General features: G+C 38.2%; 1 long non-coding RNA gene across 1 annotated transcript; it reads left to right on the top strand.

Annotated features, from left to right (window-relative positions):
- The first annotated feature begins 3,460 nt into the window (after window positions 1–3,460).
- Window positions 3,461–22,255, top strand: LOC127550511 (uncharacterized). Its single transcript, XR_007950877.1, has 2 exons — window positions 3,461–3,553; window positions 20,430–22,255. It is a non-coding gene; the product is annotated as an uncharacterized LOC127550511 (long non-coding RNA).
- The last annotated feature ends 217 nt before the right edge of the window (window positions 22,256–22,472 follow it).

Raw genomic sequence — 22,472 nt, 5'->3', positions numbered from 1 at the left:
CCTGTAAAGACTTACATGAATTGGTCTTGGGAAGGAGAAAGAGAGAAAAATTTGGAGTATGTAAAGTCACACAAAGGTGAATGTTAAGAATTATTTTTACATGTATTTGGAGAAATAAAATACTAATGAAGAAAAAAAAAGAATATGATTCAACCCTGAATTTCAAAGTAGTACTTTTTGTTGGATGTGATCCTTTTGAAGCAGGAGGAGGAAAAGGGAAGAATGAGGAACTGTTGACAATCTGCCATAATGGTGTGATGATTAAAAAAATTTTGAGACATAGTTTCTGGGAAATTTAATCATTTTATTTAAAAAGTCAGCAAATAATAAAAGGATAGCAATTTGGCCATCTCTCTTAGACCAAAAATCTCTAATGACAATGGGTTCACAAATTATATGCTCTTCAAAGAGTGGGTGTTCTTTAAAGAATGGCAATCTCAATTGGAGAATGGCTGGGTAAATTGTGGTATATGAATGTTATGGAATATTATTGTTCTGTAAGAAATGACCAGCAGGATGAATACAGAGAGACTTGGAGAGACTTACATGAACTGATGCTAAGTGAAATGAGCAGAACCAGGAGATCACTTTACACTTCGACAACGATATTGTATGAGGATGTATTCTGATGGAAGTGGATTTCTTTGACAAAGACTCAATTTCAATGGATAAATGATGGACAGAAGCAGCTACACCCAAAGAAAGAACACTGGGAAACGAATGTGAACTATTTGCATTTTTGTTTTTCTTTCCGAGTTGTTTTTTACCTTCTGAATTCAATTCTCCCTGTGCAACAAGAGAACTGCTCGGTTCTGCACACATATATTGTATCTAGGATATACTGCAACATATTTAACATATATAGGACTGCTTGCCATCTAGGGGAGGGAGTGGAGGGAGGGAGGGGAAAAATCGGAACAGAAGCGAGTGCAAGGGATAATGTTGTAAAAAAAAAAAAATTACCCTGGCATGGATTCTGTCAATATAAAGTTATTATAAAATAAAATAAAATATTATTTAAAAAATAAATAAATAAAGAATGGCAATCAACTCTGACTGGTTAACACATTGGAAGGTAGGCTATTGGTGGGCTATATTAAAATAAGGGTCTTTGGGTACATGGCCTGCGTCACCCAAATCTTGGTCAAAAAGACACAAATTTCCATATCACGTGTTAAGAAAAAAGAAAGGATTCACATTTTTCCAGACTTGTCTGAGAAAACACAATAAGCAGAAATACACACATTGGTACAAACTTAGAATTTCTTTTACTGTCTTTTTACATTTTGGCTTAGGTAAAACTTTAAGATAGCTTTCCCACATTAGTTAATTTCCAGATGAGAAAGTAGATTAGAGGAAAAACACTGGTCCTGATTCAATAATTAGCTATTAGCTGTAAAAGAGAAATAATTTTTTACAGTGGATAGAACCCTAACTTTGGGAGTCAAGAAACTAAATTTATCTGTTATCTGCCATTATAAGACTGTTTAGGGAATTAGAATAAATGACTCCTCCTAGTTTAGGAATCTGATTTGGAGGTTTTGCTTGTTTGTTTAACATAAGGAGTTTTTCTAATAAATCCAATTCCAATAAATGAAATAAAAATCTAGAGATGGTATTATGGTTACTGTCCTGGAAGTAACTAGGTGTGTGATCACTGTGCAAACAAAACAATCCATCTTGAAATATCTTCCGCTGGATAAATTTTATAACCTGTCCATTCGAGGGTTTGTTTGAAGCAGCTGCTCCAGATGGCACTTTCTATTCATTGTGGTATATAGCAGACCAGCTGTTAGCTTCCATTGGGAAGGAGGATATGTCAACTCTGCTGTGCACAGTCATATAGTTTTGGTCTGCTTTCACCACAATGGTTTGTTTTTCTAGGAACATGGAAGAATGACAATTCTCAAAAAGCTATTCTGGGACAGGAAAAAGAAAAGGGACTTGGCTGTAAGGCATAGTGTTCCAATTTTTATGGGAAATCCATAACTTTATGAAAAAATATAATCTATGGAGGAAAACATGGAAGGGAAGTTTCTATCACTAACTTGTTGCATGACTATGAGTGTCATGGACCTTTTTGGCAGTCTGAAGAAGTCAATGAGCCTTTTCTAGAATAATGTTTATTGCCTATTTCCTTTAATTATGAAATGCTAAATTATAATTAGAAATAATCAAATCTGAATTCATAAACTTCCTGAAATCTACCCATGGACCCATCGAACTTTGGGTCATCTAGTCCAAACTTCCTAATTTTACAGGTGAGGAGACTGAGATCTGGAGCAATTAAGCAACTTCATCAAGGTCACCAAGGGACCATAGTCAAGATTTGAACTTACATCCTTCAACTAAAAGGAAATGGCACTGTACTCAGTGTTAGGGACACAAACACAAATGTGGCTTAGTCTGATCTCAAGGAACTTATATTCCATATGGGAATGATATCTTAAGATGGAGGTTTGGGGAACAATAGCAGTGCTAAATTGATCCACTGGACAGTCAATTGACATGCCCTTTCCACCTTTCCAGTAATAGATATTGATTCTCTTATTGAGGTTAGGACAAATATAATTGTAATAGTACAGGGCTTAAGCTCAGTGTCAAGACAGTAAAATGTCCGGATAAAAAGTTCATCATAAGCTAAAACAGCTAAAATGGTCTTTTGAGGCCATCCCAGGGAGCACACACCCAGAGTTTCTGGGGATTACAGGAACTGGTGACTGAACATATGGACTTTATGAACCCATATTCCCATGTTACAAAGATAATGTCTTAATTGCTTCTGGGCTGAAACAACAACCAACAACCCATAATTTGGTCATTTTGGTATGGTAGAGAACCTGAAAGGAATCTCAGACTGATCAGTAGTTCAAATTTTAGGCTAGCATAAAATGAGACACTTGTAAGCTATTTAACACTTAATCAAAAGGAGACTGTTGTTAAGCATAGCATGGAAACAATAAAGATATAGCACTGGTTCAGGTATAAATCTCCTTGCACCTTTGTTTCTCTGTAGAAATCCATCTGATTACAAGGGCATGGTGACTAACGGGATGGTAAGGTGCCCACCATGTCTGAGGGCCATTGACTCTTCCTTGGCTGACCTCTTTACATCCTTAAATGATTCAGCAGCCATGTCAAATATTTACACTTTAACCCTTTGAACCAATCAAGTCATGGGGATAGATAGCTTCCTTGCCTTTTGGGGAGTGGGGGGAGAGTATTCTAGGCTAGAAGGCAGGGGGACTCTTCCTAAGATTCTTGGTCCTCTCTCCATCCTATCAGTGACAGATGGACAGGTTGCTGTGGCATTTCAAAAGAGAGACAGCTTCTGGCTGGCATGCTCTTTTCCTTCAATTCTGCCATGTGGCTGAGAGTACTCTCTGTCCCCAGACTTCCTGTGTGGGGAGTGAGGGGATGGGACTGTGTTCTTCTCCATATCCTACCCCCATTTCTACGAGGAGCATGGACTCAACTAGGTGAGCTTAGCTGAACTCAGAGACATCAAAGTCTCCAGCTGCCTTTTCCACTCTGAAACTCCTTTCCTAACCAGGTAATCAAACATTGCTCTCATTTTTTGTTGTTGTTTTTGTTTTCCAATTTGTCATTTACTTATTTTTTTACTTCTTTTCTTCGATTTTGAGTTTTAAATTCTCTTCTTTCTTGCAGTCCCTCCCCAACTCATTGAGAAAGCAAGCAAAATAACAATTATACTTTTTTTTACAAAAAGAAATTTACTTAAAAATAGATTTCAAGATGTTTAGTAAGAAGTGAATTAATGAATACTCTCAGAACTTATTTCTTTTTTTTTTCTACAATGGTATTTTATTGTGCTTTTTAGTCATTAATCTTTCAATCCTCCCTTTACCCTTCATATAGAACTCATGAGGTCTCGAATAGCTTGACGGGCATTGACAGAGAAAGCTGGAATATCTGGAAATCTAGCTACTTCCTAAGACAAGCAAGGAAGAGCACTAACAGTTACACTTGTGAAATAAAGCAAATTATGTTTCCAAATTAGTCAATCAAACATCATTCTCCAGGTGGCTATGTCCAGGTTTGGAGGTGACCTTGGGAGCTGGAGAGATCTGAAAGTCCTGGGTTCAAGGAGTTGGAGCTGACTGGTAGCAAAGAAAACTTTAACAAAGAAGTCAGCTACCAGCAAGAAAAGGACCATAACCTGGTTTGCCAGGAGACATGGTCTCTGATGAAGATAATGTAAAGCTGAGGTGAAATGTAAAATGCCCGATCACCAATCTTACGAACTATTTTGGATTTAGATGGTGTTAAGTATCAAACTCCTTGCCTATTGTGACAGTAGCTATTACTGACACTTAGTTCTAGTCACCTTCTTCTGTATATTATCATTTATTTTGCATGTTGTGTATGTGCTCTGACTCCCTCTTCCAGAAGTAATCTACTACATCTGCCCTTCAAGGTTTCAGCAGGTAGCTAAGGAGAGGGTTGGAAAGAGATGGATGTTTCTTTCTCCACTTGAGAAAGTAGAGAGTTTGAGCCTCCACTGGCTGGTTTTCCTTCTCCTTCTCTCCCCCCAAACTAAATTTAGGAGCCAGTGATTAACACTTAACTTCCATTTAACCACTTAAACATCCATTCATTTTTGCAAAGGATTATTTACTTCAAAGATAACAAAAAAACAAAAAAACAAAAACAAAGTGCAAACATTTCCTCCCACATCCTGACACCACTGTCGTCTGGGAGTTTGGGGAGCTGGTGGGGAAAAGGCCAAAACTTTAGCTCAGTTCCCACATAGCATTGAAGGTCCCACCAAATTCACATCCAAAAGCAGGATCTCTGCCAGATGCAAAAAAGCAAAGTACAGCTAAGACGGTGATCATAACTCCCACTGCCCAGAGAATGGATCGTTAAGTGAATTGCCCAGTGACAAGTAGTGTCAGAGCCAGCACACATAGGAATGGGATTCATCTCTAATTAAAACTAGTTCAGAACAACAGCTTATCCATCGCCTGATAATTCTGCAGTTTAGTAAAGATACGTTGGCAGTTTCTGGCGTTGCAGTTATGAGAGGCAGAACTTATGGGAAGCCAGATCCCAGTCTGAGTGTTTGGTCTGTTTCTCATGTTCAGGAGGAAGAGATTTGAGTTGAAAACTGGAAGCGGAACTTTGGCTGGCTGGGGTGGAGAGGAAACCATGCAGATCCTCTGGCTCAAAGCCTGTAGCCTGTTCTCTTGCCAATGGGCAGCTGCTTGGTGTTCAGACACGGGGGATAAAACAATAAAAAGCCTGCTGTGTGCATCACTTCCTTCCTCTCTTCTACTATCAGTGCTGTCCATAAACCAGTGTCTTTGTAGATTCAAGGTCCTAAGAAGGGAAGTTACAGTCTTTTTCCTGTAGTCTTTCTTCTTGTTGCTTGTAATGGTTTCATCTCATTTCTCCTATTTGCTGCTTTTTGCTCACAGTCTAGCCCAACTCCCTGATCCTGATCACCACAGGCTACTGAGATCACCCATTCTCAGGAGTTCAAGTGATACCTAAGCAGAAATATATTTTACAACCCTTCCTAGTGGTCATCCAACATCTTACTAAAGACTTGTCTATATTTGGGTAATTCACTACTTCCTGAAACAGCCAATTCTACTCTTTAACAATTCATTTTTGTTTTTTAATTTTGTTCTTAAATTTGAAAAAAATCTTATTGATATTTTTGAGTTTCATATACTTTTTTCTTTATCTTAAAGATTTTTTCTTTTGTTTATTTTATTTTCCTTTTTCTAAAATTAAATATATTCCTCCCTTCTTCCCTATCTAATGAGCCATATCTTGAAACAGAAAATAGAAGAAAGAAGGGGAGAGGACAAAGAGTTCAATAAAACAACACTAACAAAATTTGACAATATTTATAAGGTTTCTCCCATAATCCTCCATTTCTTCAAAGAATGGAAGAAGGTACATTTTCTTAAGTCATTTTTGTGGGTAACCTTGATCATTATAATTACAAGTACATTCCACTTAACTTGCTACAGAACTTGTGTGTATTGTTTTCCTGGTTCTGCTAACTTTACTTTCCATCAGTTCATTTAAATCTTCTCATACTTCGCTGAATTCTTTTTTTCTCCCCAATCAATAAGAATTTATTCAGCACCTACTATGTGTGAGGTACTGTGCTATCACTGCTCTAATGAAACTTACAATCTGATGAGGAGACAATGGGCATCTATGTACAAACAAGCTATATATAGGATGACAACAGAGGAAATACAGTAGAATTAAGGAAGAAAGAAATAAGAGAAAGATTTGGAAAGGACTGATGAAAAAGTGCTCTGAATTGTTCATACTGATCTTTCTCAACTCACAATAATGGTCAATTATATTTGTGTATCACTATTTAACTGTTCCCTAATTGATGGACATCTACTTTGTTTCTGATTCTTTGCTACTACAAAAAGTGCTGCCATTTATATTTTGGTATAGATAGAATTGGAGAAATCTCCTCATTAGGAAAATTTGCCTAATATTGGTCTCTTTTTTACCCCCTAGCATTTCCATTCCTAGTTTTCTCCTCTTCAGCCAAGCAGAAGTATGCATCTTGATATAGTGGGGAAAGCCCTGAATTTGGAATCAGAAGCCCCGAGTTCAGATTTTACTTCCTTGATGTGTGACCTTGAAAAACGTCATACTTCATTTCTCTAGTCTTTAGTTTCCTTATTTGTAAAAAATAAAGAAGTTCAAATAAATCTTCAAAGTCCCTTCCAGCTCTAGAATCTATGAACCCAAAGCAAACTGATTATTCACAACAGTTCCGTTATGAAAAAAACAAAAAACAAAAAACATAGAACTTCCACCCTATTGAAAATAAAAACCCTCAAAAAAAATTAAGTTAAGAAAAAGAGAGAGGAAATACCTCAATTTGTACTCAAATACAATTAGTTCCTTCTCTGGATATGGATGGATAGATTTTTTCATCATAAGTTCTTCAGAGTAGTCATGGATAACTGTATTATTGAATAGCAAAGTCATTCATAGATGGTCATCCCAGCACATTACTATTACTTTATATACAGTATATTTCACTTTGCTTGAGTTCATGGAGGACTTTCCAAGTTGTTGTTGTTTTTCTGAGAACATCCTGCTCATCATTTCCCATGGAACAATAACATTCCATCACAGACACACCATAGTTTATTGAGCCATTCCCCAACTGATGAGCATTCCCTACATTTCCTGGTTTGTTTTTCTTTTTTTTGTATGGCATGGTTTCTTATTCTTTTCCCGTCCAAATCATCTTCCTTTGGAGGCATATCAATTTGGCTAGTGAACATGCAAATTAGTTTTGAGGGGAACCTCAAAACCGTTTTTTATGATTACATTAGTTTTTTCCAGGTAAATTGTTTTTAGCAGAGTCATTCTATAATACTCTAGCAAATCTGTAATCTCATTAAAATAATCATTACCTCTAAAAGTGAAAATTACAACACACTCAACCTCCTTCATGGGAAACTCTTGTTCATGTTTTCCTTTAAGGAAGAATGGTCACCTAACATAGTTGGGGACTTCCTTGAGATCATTATGAGATCAACCAAGAGCTCAGACTGTCCCCTGATTATCCTTTGGTCTGGGCATGTGACCAGCTCACATTCTTTTTTGATCACACATTTCTTTCTTTGTTGATATCCTCAAAGTAGAATCAAGTCCTAGCATCTTATTTTTTTTTAATTTTTATTTAATAATTACTTTATATTGAAGGTCCTAGCATCTTAAACACACTCTTTGTACATCTGTTTGACAAAGAACCAATATAATAGATTTCTTAACAGAGCGGCAATGTTCCTTGCTAGATTGCCTCTCACTTAGAAGTTTATTGGTTCCTTTATTTCTGATCTTAAGGTTTTGGAGGACTCTGAATTCATGATTTCAATACTCAATATGGCACAAGAGTGACTGGAAGGAGATCTTGGGTGGTACTTAGTTGCAAATGAGTAGGTTCTGGACAAATTATTCAATTTAAGAACAAAAAATTAAGAGACCATTAAAGACTTATACTTTCCTACTTTTTTTCCTAACTTTTTTGCTACTTTCCTACTGAATGAAGATCCATGTAATGAAGTGGAAAGAGCAATGGTTTGATGGTTTTAGATCTGAGAAGCTAGGTTTTAAGTCAGATTCTGCAATTTTCTTTCCTCTCTCTGGATCTCAATTTCCTTATATTCAAAATGAAAAAAAACAAAAAAACAAAAACCTAGATTAAACAAGAGTAAAGTCAAATGAACAAATATGCAAATAGTGTGCTCAGCTTTTGAGAATTAGAGAGACAGAAATCAAATAGTCCTTTTCCTCAAAGAGCATAATTACATTCTACATGATCTCAAAGGTCCTGTCCAGCTGCAAATCATGTGAATAGATCTGAGATTCTTTCACAACTTTGATGTCATATTTTTTAATAAACTCACTTCTCACTTTTAATAATAGAGTCTTTTCTCTCTACCTTGCAGTGCCTAGAGAGGATGTTAAGTTTAAAACATAGGAAATGTGTGGGACGGTCGGGTGCAAGACCCCCTTCCCAATCCAATTAACTAATCAGAGACATCATCAGGTACAAAGAGAAAGCATTTATTTAATCTCTGCAGGGAGAGGCCCAGACACACACCTGGGAGACATCACATGCTCTGGCCATGTGCTCCTGGAACCTGACCAGCTTCCGGCTCAGCCAGGGTTTAAAAGGCAAAGGACTTGAGCCTTCTCATTGGATACACTAAAAGAACCTAACCATCCTTGATCACTATTCGCATCACTTCCTGCAATTTCCTGTATCTCAGGTTCCAAGTTCATTTCTCCAGAGAGTAAATGACCTCCCCAAGGTCTCAGTTCTGGAAACAGGGAATATGTGACTCAATACTGAGAAATACTTCATCCAATCAGTCCCATTCAGAAAGCATAATATAATACTACTCTGACTTAAAGCAAAACCAGTTTTCCTAACAAAGGATTTTTCAGTTTCTGCTTCAAAATCTACCAGTTATCCAACCATTCTGGAAAGCAATTTGGAACTATGCCCCAAAGGCTATAAAACAGTGTATACCCTTTGACCCAGCAGCGCCAATACTGGGTCTGTATTCCAGGAAAATCATAAAGGAGAGAAAACCACGCATAAGTGCAAAAATGTTTGTCTGGAAGCATACCAGTTTGGCTAGTAAGCATACAAATTAGTTTGGTGCAATATTCAGGGGCACCTCAAAACCTTTTTTTATGATTACTCTACATCAGCTTTTTCCAGGTAAATTGGTTTTAGCAAGGATATCCTATAATACTTCAGTAAATCTGTGATTTCATTTAAAATAAACATTGCCTCTAAAAGTAAAAATTCCAACACACTCAACCTCCATCATGGGACAATTTTGTCCATGTTCTCCCTTAGGAGAGAATGGTCATCTAACACAATTGGCGCTTTCCTTGAGATCACTGTGAGATCAATCAAGTGCTCAGAATTGGAAAATGAGTAGATGCCCATTAACTGAAGAATGGCTGAATAAGTTGTGGTATATGAAGGTAATGAAATAATATTTATAATATTGAAATATAATAATGAAAGATGATTCTATAAAAAATGATGAACAAGCTTATTTTAGAAAGACCTGGAAAGATCACATGAAGTGATGTTAAGTGAAACAATCAGAACCAAGAATATATTGTACACAATAACAGCAAGAATATGTGATCAACTATGAAAGATTTGGTTCTTCTTAGTGGTTCAGTGATCCTAGGCAATACCAATAAATTCTAGATAGAAAATACCATCTGCATCCAGAAAAAGAACTATGGAGATTAAATGTACATCAACACATGCTAAGTTCAATTCTTTTTTCTGTGTTTTTTCTCTCCCATAGTATTTCCCTTTTGTTCTGATTTTTCTCTCCCAATATGATTCACAAAGAAATGCATATTTTAAAAGTTAATATATATGTATATGTGGCAGAAACCATTTAACAAAAAAAGACTGGAGAGATCTCTAGAAGGAAAGCAAAGTTTATTATGCGTTCTAGCCAGAATGAGAATCAGGCATCCCACCCACCCAGCAGACAATCGAAGGGAGGAAGCACCGTAGGTGGCAGGGTCAATGCTTTTAGTCCCTAATGCAAATTCCCCTCCCACCACTGACCCTCATCCTTATTGGCTGAGGATCTTATATTCTAAACGCAGGAACTACCTAAGAAATTGAACTTGACCAATAAGTACATAGTTGCCCATGTTTGACTGAAATAGGGAGGATAACAAGAAGGGGACTTAAGTATGCCCTTAGAGGATAGCAGGGAGGAGACTTTAAGTATGCCCTTGACTTAATGCTTAAAGTCCTTTAGGCCTACTCAAACTTTGAAATAGATGAAGCCTTACTCGATTTTCACAACTGTCTTGAAAGATCTCACCTTATCTCGTTCATGTATAACCAGAAAAAAAATTAAGTAAATGAAAAGATTTTAAAAATAAAAAAATAAAAAAATAGAAAAAACCCTATCAATCTCAGCTATTTCCAGGTAGTAGATCATCAGATAGTTGATTTTTTAAGGAAGTTATTCCTTAAAGTGAGCCAAAATCTGCCTTCCTGTAACTCCCTTTGGTCCTATTTCTGCTGCCTGGGACCAAACAAAATACTGGATTATATGTTTCAAAGCCACTAAAAAAATGCTGAGAGATCGTGCAATCTGGCCTCTTAATTTTACAGATGAAGAAAATGGAGCCTTCCATCTAAAGAATCACACTTATTTACTTTGACCAAAGTAAAAGGGAAAAAATCATTAACTTGATCAACCTATACTTCCTATTGCCCTATAGGGAAGGAGAGGACTAAAAGAAGCACAGACCAGGAGGCTGTTTCCCTGAATATTTACATAGAATCAAATATGCATGGGTATATAGATGCTTGGAGCAAGAACCCATTACAGCCATCTGTTCTTTGGGGAGTTTATTTGGTCATTAAATTGTAATTATCACTTGAATATAGATGACTCCATCTGGGCCCTTGACTTATTCTTTCTTTAGGAAGCATGCAGTGGGATGTTCTGCTGACATATCCAAGGTCAATATCTAAAATAAAGGTCCTTCTTCTCTCCCAAAATAGCCTGCCTGTCTAGCTTCCTCATTTTGGTTGATTCCAGTGTTGAACTTGGCTATTAAGACACCGAAAACTTGGGTCATTTTAGATTCTTCTCTCCTTATTCCTCCTTACCCTCATGGAATCTATTGTCAAGCTTGTCTTTTTTTTTTAATCTTAATTTTTCTCTTAAGGTACAGAAAAATAGAAAGAGCCCCCAAATTTTTTGTCATAAGACTTCAATTTGAATCCCAACTTTGCTATGTTTCCTTATAGAAAGATAAGAATTTGCACTATATCTCAAATAAAACTTGCTTGACTGTTTTAGGAAATGAACCCCCCCCCCAAAAAAAAAAAAATTTGAGACCACAGAACTCCTTTAATCTGATACCCTCGTTTTAGAGATAAAGAAAATGAGTTCCAGGTAAGGTGACGTTCCATTTAATAAAATACCTTCCATGTGGTAGGCATTGTGCTAAGTGCTAGGGATACAAATAAGAAAAAGACATTCCCCATTCCCCAATCTAATGGAAAAATATAACACAAAAAGAAAAAGGGGGAGAAGAGAATTATCAGGAAGAAACTGAGGTATCTTGTTCCATGGAGTTGTGGATGGAAAATCTAGCGATACATCTAAGTCCATGCAAATACTATCCTCCTTGGGACTTGAACCCAAGTCTTCTGATTCCAGGGTCAAAACTTTTGTCTTTTCCTTGGAGGATGTTGGAGCCGTCTTTAAGAGCTCAAAGTCTATGAGCCCTTTGATCTCATAGAGTGGAAAAGAGCTCCAGTTTATTATGCCGTGCAGCCTTGTTGATACTTGTTTTTTCAAGCGTGATCAGCACGTGAACAATAGAAATCCCCAATCACCATTCAGAGAAGCAGCTGGTGGGCCTTGTGTAGGCACGATGTCAGCCATGGTGGGGAGAGCCAATCCAGGAATTCAGTAGCTTGCTCACAGGTGAGGGGCCCCGTCAAGGCCTCCCTGCTCATGAACAACTACACTGTCACCCTCAAACCGATCCCTTTCCCATGGTCACAAGTCACTGCTCCTTGCTCAACAAGGGCGTTTCTGCAACATGGCAGAAAACTTATTGTGCACCAAAAGCTTCGTACTCTCTCCCGGCAGGTCCCATACCCTAGCAGGAGGATAGGATGATTTGAACTATATCTCAAATAGAATATACTTGGCTGTGTTAGGGAATGAAGCAAAAAAAAAAAAAAAAAAAAAAGAATTAATGTTAATTAATTTTAGAATAATCAGGATAATGTGAACAAGGACAATATGGGCCCTTCTCAGAATATATCAGAAAATGTTCCACTATAAAAATTAGACTTTTTTATAATACAAATGGGAAAAGAAAAAGAGACAGAAGGAGATAGACAGACAGACAGACATAGAGGGGAAATAATTAGTGTTCAAGGGATTTGGTAAATTACATTTCCACCTCCTCTTTCCAAATGAAATTCTTAATTCTTTTTCATAGATATTAAAATATAACTTTTAGAGAAGTAGTTTTAACCTCCCAACCCTTCAGTACAAAAAAAAAAAAAAAAAAAAAAGCAAAGGCAGCTTTAAATCATACCTAATCCTTAATCTGCTATTTTCTTAATCTCTATTTTCCTTGAGGGATAATGTAACCATCGGTTTGAGCAAATGGAGACTTTTGAATACTGTGCATAAGTGAACTTGCCTTGGTAGTACACTTTTCAGGGATGTATACATTGATCAGGAGACTGATGCATGCATTGCCGGAGTTAGCTCAGTGTTTGGGAGATTTTAAAGGAAAGTCTGAGAAAGAAGAGATATTAAAATACCTACCAGCTCAAATCACTATTGATCAGAGAAATGCACATTAAGATAACTCTGAGACACCACTACACACCTGTTAGATTGGCTAAGCTGACAGGAAAAAATAATGATAAATGTTGGAGGGGATGTGGGAAAACTGGGACACGGATGCATTGTTGGTGGAACTGTGAACAGAGCCAACCTTTCTGGAGAGCAATCTGGAATTATGCCCAAAAAGTTATCAAACTGTGCATACCCTTTGATCCAGCAGTGTTTCTATTGGGCTTATATCCCAAAGAGATACTAAAGAAGGGAAAGGGACCTGTATGTGCCAAAATGTTTGTGGCAGCCCTGCTTGTGGTGGTTAGAAACTGGAAACTGAATGGATGCCCATCAATTGGAGAATGGCTGGGTAAATTGTGGTATATGAATGTTATGGAATATTATTGTTCTGTAAGAAATGACCAGCAGGATGAATACAGAGAGGCTTGGAGAGACCTTCATGAACTGATGCTAAGTGAGATGAGCAGAACCAGGAGATCATTATACACTTCGACAACGATATTGTATGAGGATGTATTCTGATGGAAGTGGATTCTTCGATAAAGAGAAGATCTAATTCAGTTCCAATTGATCCATGATAGACAGAAGCAGCTACATCCAAAGAAAGAACACTGAGAAATGAATATAAACTGCTTGCATTTTTGTTTTTCTTCCTGGGTTATTTCTACCTTCTCTATCTAAGCTACACTGTGACATATTTAACATATATAGGACTGCTTGATATATAGGGGAGGGGGTGGAGGGAGGGAGGGGAGAAATCGGAACAGAAGTGAGTGCAAGGGATTATGCTGTAAAAAATTACCCTGGCATGGGTTCTGTCAATAAAAAGTTATTTAAAAAATAAAAAATAAAATAAAATGCCTACCAGCTGAAGGTCCTCAGAGCTGTTATGCTGACCTCATTGCATGTCTGGGAAAGCTGGACACTAGACCAGCACCCTGTCAGGAAACTGAGTCACTTGCATTTGCATGGTGTTAGGAAGATTCTGAAGACCCCCTGGCAAGATAAGGCACCAGACACTATTTTTTCTCAAACTACACGGCCAAGATTTAAACTCTGCTGCAGAGAGTGCAACTCCAGTGAGAGGGCCCTATTGTTCAAATGCCAAATACCTGCTTTCTAAAAGATAATTTTATGGAGAACTCATGCAAGAAAGCATTGATGTCTTGGTCAGGGAAAGCAATATAAGGACATTATCAAGGTCTCTCTGAAGAACTTTGGAACTGATTAGATGACATGGGAGATGCTGGCAAAGGCCTGCCCAGCATGACATGACCACATCAAAGAAGGTGCTCTGTGAGCAAAGCAGAATTACAGTAGCTTAAAAGAAATGTGTGATGCACAGATTTAGAGAATTTTCACATGGATAGTTTGTTCCTGACTTGTGGTAGAGCATTCCAAGTATAGATCGGTTTGATCAGCCATAGACAGGCAGCCTGTGACTAACATAGTGATGTTGCGCTGATCCTATTCTAGAATCAAGGACAATAACCATTTTGCTTGAGGGATAATGAGAAATTTCTCAGCCTAGAATTTTAGAGAGCCCAGGGAGAATCACCCACCATTGTTACCAGATGACCAGTTGAGACTGGAAATCAAATAAAATGAGTGAGAAAATGAAAAGAAATGTATTAGCTACAAAGGAAAATTGCTTTCTAGCAACAGGAGCAGCTTCCTAGATTGCAGATTTGGATATATTATAGCTTTTTGCAGGTATCAAGTGGACCAGAAATGAAAGAACCCTTAACCTGTGAAAGAAGCTGAAACAGGAGAGTCAGAACACAAATGGAAGTTAATTAATTACGAAGTGAGGAAAATGACACCTGCAGATGGAAGCCCACCTCCCAGGAAGGAGGGCTCACTGTTGCTAATGCTGGGGCCACTTATATACATGAAAGGAGTTGGCCCACAACGCAATCATTCTTAAATCTTAGATCTCCTGTTAGCATTTCTTGGAATAATACAGTTCTTTGGTCCAATGGGAAGTTACTGTCTTAACTTTTGGGGGGTTATGGCCGCCTTGGAAAGCACAAAACCAGAGTTCTGTGCCAGAAACAGGAGTGTAGTATCCATCAGTGACAGGGAATAGGGATTGTGAACATGTGGCAGACAGCCCTGGGAAATAAGGGAAGCTAAATCCTTAATGAACATGTGGTGTTGGTCCAAGCAAAACACTTGGCCAGAGTGCAGAGGATTACTGTATCGCCAAGTTTAGGGCACAGTCGTATTGCTAGGCCAGAGCTCTGGAAAACAGGGTTTCTCCAAAATTTTTTGACACAATTGTGCTTAACAGTAAATAGCTGAGACTAAGGGCTATGAAGCCAATATGGTAAAGTGATAGGCAGCAATGTGGTGGGCTTCTTTCTGCAAACTGATCTAGAAAATGCACTCGAGTATCTAATGGTGAAATTCAGAAAAAGATACAGTTATCCAGCTTGCCATGGGATAACTGGCAGTAGCAATCTAGTACCTGGGAAGAGGCTGTACACCAGGGCAAGAGGAGGTCCCAGACCATTCCTGGGTTCCACCGGGGACCACAACAGGGAAAAGAGACAACTGACAACTTTATGGCCAGCTACCCAGTTCTGAGCCAGACACAGGATGGAATGAGAAAGGGGACTTACCATGGGGGTTTCGCTCTCACAAAAAAAGCCCTGATTGGTACAGAGAAAGGGGGAAGTTCTGAAGGCATTGGCAGCAGGGCTCTGGCTCAGAGAGGATGCCAGTTCTGGCATCTGGCTCAAGCTGCAAAAGAATAACCAAGGCAGAAAATTCCAGACCAAAGAGGAACCTGCAATTCTGCCAATAGGACTTTCTATTTTGCCATTGGCTCAGATTAAAAAAAAAAAAAAAGATCATAGGCACCTTGGGAGCCCTGAAAGCTTGAAGGTCCCCAAACTATCAATAAAATCCTGAAATGACATAGCACCAATATTGCAAGAAAACAACAACAGGACCCGTGCAGACTCTCCAGAAGTATCATCGCCTAATATCAAGTCCAAAGTCAGAAAGTAGGCTAAAAGGATGGGAAAATAAAAAAAGAACTCTACCATAATAAGAACTATCATGGTGGCCATGATAGCCTTGCACTGATTTTTTTTTTTAATTAAAGCTTATTATTTCTCAAAACATATGCATGAATAATTCTTCGACATTAATCTCTGCAAAACTTTGTGTTCCAATTTCCTCCTCCTTCCCCTACTTCCTCTATCAGGTGGTTTGTCCAATATTTGTTAAACATGGTTGCAGTATATGTTAAATCCAATATATACACAATTTATACAATTATCTTGCTGCACAAGAAAAATCAAATCAAACCAGGGGAAAATAATGAGAAAGAAAATAAAATACAAGCAAATAACAACAAAAAGAGTGAGAATGCTATGTTGTGATCCACTCTCAGTCCCCATAGTCCTCTCTCTGGGTATGGATGGCTCTCTCTATCACAAGATCATGGGAACTGGTCTGAATCATCTATTGTTAAAGGGAGCCACATCCATCAGAATTAATCATTTATAATCTTGTTGATTCTAAAGATCTAAATCCAGTGCCTCAGAAAAAAATATAGGTTGGCCACAAACTCAACTAAAATTCCTTAAAAAAAATGAGGTTAAAAAATTTAAATGATCACAATATTTTTTATTTTACCAAAATGAGAGCACTTGAGAAAACAGTTGGAAAAGTTGGGAAAAAACAGAGGTTGGGGCATGTCCCTAGCTAGCAAGCCAAATCCTGTAAGGGACTAAGCACCCCATAAGAGTTAGCTAGCTATAAGGAGAAGTTGGGGTCACGAGAGACACCTCAAAGCATGATGGGGTCAAAAGAGACCACAGGACCAAGGGGAAGAGGAAGGGGAAAGACACCAAGAGGAAGAATGAGGTAGACCCAGTGGAGGGCAGTGGGTATGACATAGGCCATAAGTCGATTTTATAGGGAAAATTTAACTTCAGGGACATGGCTGGAATTTCTGACAGGACACAGTGTAGTAAGGCTGCCCTCAATCCCCATAGTCAGTGGGTCTCAGGAGTCTGACTTAACTTGAATTTCTGACTTGAAGACGGGGCAAGGAGCTAAACTTGTTATACCACAGTTCTCTTTAACTGTCCTGACTCAGTTTCCCTTGTCCCAGTTTCCTTAACTGTTCTGTCTCAATCTCTTTAGTTGTAAATCCCCCTCTGACCCAGTAAGACTGAGGACTATATGTTCTAAGGTTATAAATTAGCAAGATAAACAAGAGAGTAGACCTCCTGACTCTTTTCTGTCCTCAAGGATTTACAATATTCCTCTAAAATATTCCAAGATATCTCATTGATATCTTTACTTCTTTGTATTCAGACATCCTGTCTCTGGGTTTTCTAGGATTTATGGCCTCCCTATCCTGATAGAGGTTTTCCCTCACTTCTCACCCCTTCCTTTGTTTAGAGAAAAGGTATTTAAGAAGTTGGGGTTCCTCCATTCATGGCTGGAGGATGGCGGCTGGCAGCTGTATGCTGGACGCTGGATTCTTTGGGATGACAGTCTCCTCCAGCCCTGGGACCAATATGGATTCCTTGGTCCCAGTATATCTTTATCTCTGTCTGACTGGATAATTTGAGACGAGAGTCCTATCCAGTCAATCTTACTCTCCCATTAATAAAATATTAAAAACTCTCTAATCTCTCTCCTGCCTCAGTTTCTCCAGCATTACATTTTGGAGGTCCCACCAAGATAATAGAAACTGAGAACTGGATTAGAGATTAGAGACCTCTCTGACTCAGGAGGCTCGGGATTTTGGTCTATTCCTTGGGAAAAGATCAGCACTCTGGATAGAAAAGGAAGCAGTTTTTCAGCCTCAGTCTGGCCTACAGTGGACAACGAAATCGATTTGGCATTTGGGAGAATAAGTCTGTCTGGGTACCTTTTGGGGTACGTTCTGGTTCTGGTTCTGGTCTGGTCTGTTGCTAGCAACCTGTAGTCTCAGAATAAATACCGACGGGTTTAAAAGTTCTGAGACGGGTATTTTCTGGGACGCTGGAAAATATCCTCTGGGTATATGTTATGTGTTTGTTTAATGTTGTAACTGTGTAGTCTGTGTGATATGTGTTCTATGTTCTGTGTGATTTGTCTGTCTGTTGTTGGTTGAAAAAATTTTAAGAACAATGTTGCAACTGTGCTTAGTAAAATGGAGCTCCATGTTTGTCTGTGTGTGTCTGTGCTAAAAGTTAGCAAGCTTGTAAGAGATAAGAATTCAGCCTATGTGTTGCAGACTTAGAAAATATCAAGAAGTTTGAGAAAAATCTTTCTCTCTCTTCTGTCTCTGGCTGACTGCAGCAGCCTGTGAGAAAAAGGGAGAAAAGGGAGAGAAAGGAAGAAATAAAAAAAGGAAATGAAAAAAAAAATAGATTGAAAGGGATTTGAAAGTTCAGGAAAGTTAAATATATATAGAAGAGTAGTGTGCTAACATTTAAAGGAAAGAAGTTTGAATGGAATATCTAGGCATTCTCTGTGAAGGCAGAGAAAAGCTCTAAATGGGCTTGGAAGTTCACAGAAGCCCCTTTGGATTCTGGAAAGGAAAAAGGGAATTCAAGGTGAAACTAACTTCTCTCTGGGGGTGGAGGTCTTGGAAAAAGCTCCTAATCTGTTTGCTGATTTAAGAGCTTTGTTAAGTTTTAAGAACAATGATTAAGGAAAATTTGCTTGTGATTTTAAACTTTTTTAAGGAAAAGCCTACTAGAGTAAAGAGCAATAAAATTCAAGTTTAGCCTGGCCTGGGCAATAAAAAGCTCTGGAGATAAGATGCTAATAGCTGTTAGAAGAAATGTGGTGGAAAAGAAAAAAAAAACTTTTAAAAACAGCTGTATTAGTTTGATTCAGTTTGTTACCTTCTGAAATATATTGAGTTATTTGTTAACATAAGTTATAAAATAAATCCAGCTCAGCTGGACATGTGTGGGTTTTGTGTGAATTCACTAAGTGTGAATCTTACAGGTTTTTGAAGGGAAAAGGAAAGAGGAATGCAGGTGATTTAGGAAGGACTGATTTGTAGAGGAAATTAGAGGTTTGCATGGTTTTAGGAAGGTGAAAGAAAGACTTTTGGGAGTAGGTGAAGAGGTGGAGGAGGGAGCCACCCACCCCCACTGTCTTCTGCTACTTTACCAAAGGAGCATCTGGTAGGAAAGTTCTTTAAGGAGATTGTTCAATTATGTAGTCAGGGGGAAAGAGAAAGTTGGAAATGGGTGGATTTGGGAAGAAATCTGATGTTGGGAAACTGATGGGCTAAATCTTGAAAAGGATCCCCATGTAGGAAATTGAGTGGGGAACCTGAGAGAAGTTTTTTCCTGGGGGGCAGGAGTGGGGGAAGGGTGGCCATGTGGAATCCTCTCCTTCCCTCACCCCACTGAGTATGTTCCTGCCGGTTTTTTCTTATCTGATTACGGCCAGTGCAGCAAACTGTGATTTTTAAGGACATGCTTACTTTTGGATTAATTGATTGAATATTTGTTTCTTAATACATAAAGGTTTTCTTGGTTGAGGGATATGGTCATAAATGTGATCCATATTTTGGTAGGAATATTTCTAAAAGTTTAATTGCTATGTTTAAAAAAAAAAACTTGAATTCTTTTATGTGGAATTGGGTCTTTTGTATAAGTTTAAATTGATTGTATTGGGTCATCCTGAGGTTATTTACAGGGCCTCTGAACATAATAGTTTTTTTCTTTGTCCTTTTGAAAATGTTTCTGTTATGGACAATATGCAATTTGGGATGTTTTTCTATGTATTGGGTATTTTAAAAGCAAAATGATTTGTATGTATAATGTTTACTCATGTAACATCTACTTAGATATGATAATTGTTCTAAGTTGTGAACTTATTGAGACAAAATTTCTTTCTGTTATTACTGTAAAGTTATGATAAATCTTTGTTTAGGAGTTATCAGAAATTTGACTAATGGAATTTGTTATTGGGGGGAAATTTCTTGGGCTTAGAGTTAATTAGTTAATGCTATTTGGGAGTTTTAAAGCTCCACCCTCTGACAGTTACTGGGACAATTGATAATTAGGATAATTGATAAAATTTAACTGCTTATGTTATGTTATAGTTATGTTCTTGAATTTTTTCCTTCTGTAACTGATCTCTCTGATCAGTTCAATAGAAACTGTTAATGCAATTCAATTATGTCATGCCTTGCTATTTTCAGTCTGGCTATATATTAATCATTGTAGCTTAAATGCTTGGGCAACTGAGTATTTCGCCTGGTTATCTGTCTGTTACTGGATATTTGTGTTTTGTTTCTTTAAGGTTTCTACATGATAAGAGGACAATTAACAGGGGTCTGTGAGACCTCACTGATGTTGCAACTTGGGACTGCACCCGTTTGCTTGGCTTGTAAAGCAAACTCATCTCTTCGCACAGGAAACTGCTGGCCAATTTATTTTGGCCTCCTCATATTTTGCAACAGTTTGGTGAACTGAGTCTTTCTATCTGAGACTGATCTAATCTTTATGTGTTATATTTGTGTTTTTGTTCTAGATTTTGGTCAAATTACAGATATTGGCTTGCTTCTGGAACCGGGATCAGCTTTGATCAGCTTTGATTGTCACTACGGCACACACCCACTCTGCAAGGAATGAGAGCCTCCTATCACTTCGCAGCCTGAAGCAGCAGTTTGTACATGAGACCATGGACTGGACTCTGCATCGAGTGTACTTTGGACTGATATAAGGGACTTTGGGAATGGTTGATGACTGACTGTTAAACCTTGCCTGGATCATCTATTACTGTGTGTTTAAGACTTGGGATGGGATTTGTTAAAACTGTGTAATTATTGCTGTTATGTTTGAGGGCTTTTAAGGAAATGCTACTGTACTAGTCTGTTATATATAGGGATTTTGATTCTTTCTTGGGATTTATATGGGGAATGGTCATTTGATAATTCCTTTTGTGAGAAAAAAAAAGGGGGAGGTAGAGATAGAACATTGGGGAAACTGGTATATTTTTTTTAAAATACCTGAAAGAATGGGAACCCCTAGCTCCTGTTCACTTTGCCTTAGGCATTTCTGCCCCACCCCCTATCTCATTAGTTCAGACTGAATTTGAATGTTTTAGCTTTAGAATCCCTTATTTTGTTAAAATTGCCCTGGCAGACTCAGTTTTTGGGATTATTATTTTTTTAGAAAAGTTTTAGAAATCAGACACCTGTCCTGACACTGGCAGTCTCTCTGATCTGTTTTTCCAGTCCTGTAACCCTAGTTAATTAGTATCTCAGCATTTCAAAGGACCTTGTTTGATATAAGGCACCTAAAAAGTTCGTGGTTTGCCTGCCTTGATGGTCTAACTGCATAATCTGCTCAGAAATCTGTATTCTAATAGCAGTCCTGTTTCTCTGGGCAGGGACAGGTGGAGCTACTACAGCCTCATCCTTCCCCCTGGAGAGATCTGCCTCTCTGAATGGGCCTTGGACCCTGCTGCTCTGTAGCAGAGACTGAGTTAAGTGCACAAATGACCACAGACCTAACTGTCCATCTCAAACTGGATTCTCTGGCTGAGGTGGTGCTCCAGAATTGGAGCGGGCCTGACATGCTTGCAACAAGGGAGCCTTTGTACAGCTGTTAACTCTGGGGTTATCAGGGAGAGACTTGCTCTTGCCATATGAGTCCTTACATTTTTCTAGTTTTATTTTTGCTCATTTGCTTTACATAGGGTGGGTCAAAGACCTCCTGGGTACCTAGAGGAAGGTGCTAAGATTCAAAGGTTTGAATATTTAGGAGAGAGAGTGTGGAATGTTATGCCACAGTTCTCTTTAACTGTCCTGACTCAGTTTCCCTGTCTCAGTTTTCTTAACTGTTCTGTCTCAATCTCTTTAGTTGTAAATCCCCCTCTGACCCAGTAAGACTGAGGACTATTTGTTCTAAGGTTATAAATTAGCAAGATAAACAAGAGAGTAAACCTCCTGACTTTTTTCTGTCCTCAAGGATTTACAATATTCCTCTAAAACATTCCAAGATATCTCATTGATATCTTTACTTCTTTGTATTCAGACATCTGTCTCTGGATTTTCTAGGATTTATGGCCTCCCTATCCTGATAGAGGTTTTCCCTCACTTCTTACCCCTTCCTTTGTTTAGAGAAAAGGTATTTAAGAAGTTGGGGTTCCTCCATTCATGGCTGGAGGCTGGTGGCTGGCAGCTGTATGCTGGATGCTGGATTTTTTGGGATGACAGTCTCCTCCAGCCCTGGGACCAACATGGATTCCTTGGTCCCAGTATATCTTTATCTCTGTCTGACTGGGTAATTTGAGACGAGAGTCCTGTCCAGTTAATCTTACTCTCCCATTAATAAAATGTTAAAGCTCTCTAATCTCTCTCCTGCCTCAGTTTCTCTGGCATTACAAACTGATCTCTATCAGTGCCTTCTCCCTCCTGCTTTAGGGAACCATTCTGGACTTTATCGGCTTGGAATATTAATATTCTAGAAGGCCAAAGATATATATTTGCTGCTAAGAATGACCTACTCAGGAAACTGAATATAATGAATGCTGGGGAGGGAAATAGATCTTTAACAAAAAGATTTTCAA

Source organism: Antechinus flavipes, chromosome 2 (assembly GCF_016432865.1).
Source record: "Antechinus flavipes isolate AdamAnt ecotype Samford, QLD, Australia chromosome 2, AdamAnt_v2, whole genome shotgun sequence".
NCBI lineage: Eukaryota > Metazoa > Chordata > Mammalia > Dasyuromorphia > Dasyuridae > Antechinus > Antechinus flavipes.
The sequence above is the reverse complement of the archived record's forward strand: the minus strand, read 5'-3'. Positions and strand labels throughout refer to the sequence as shown.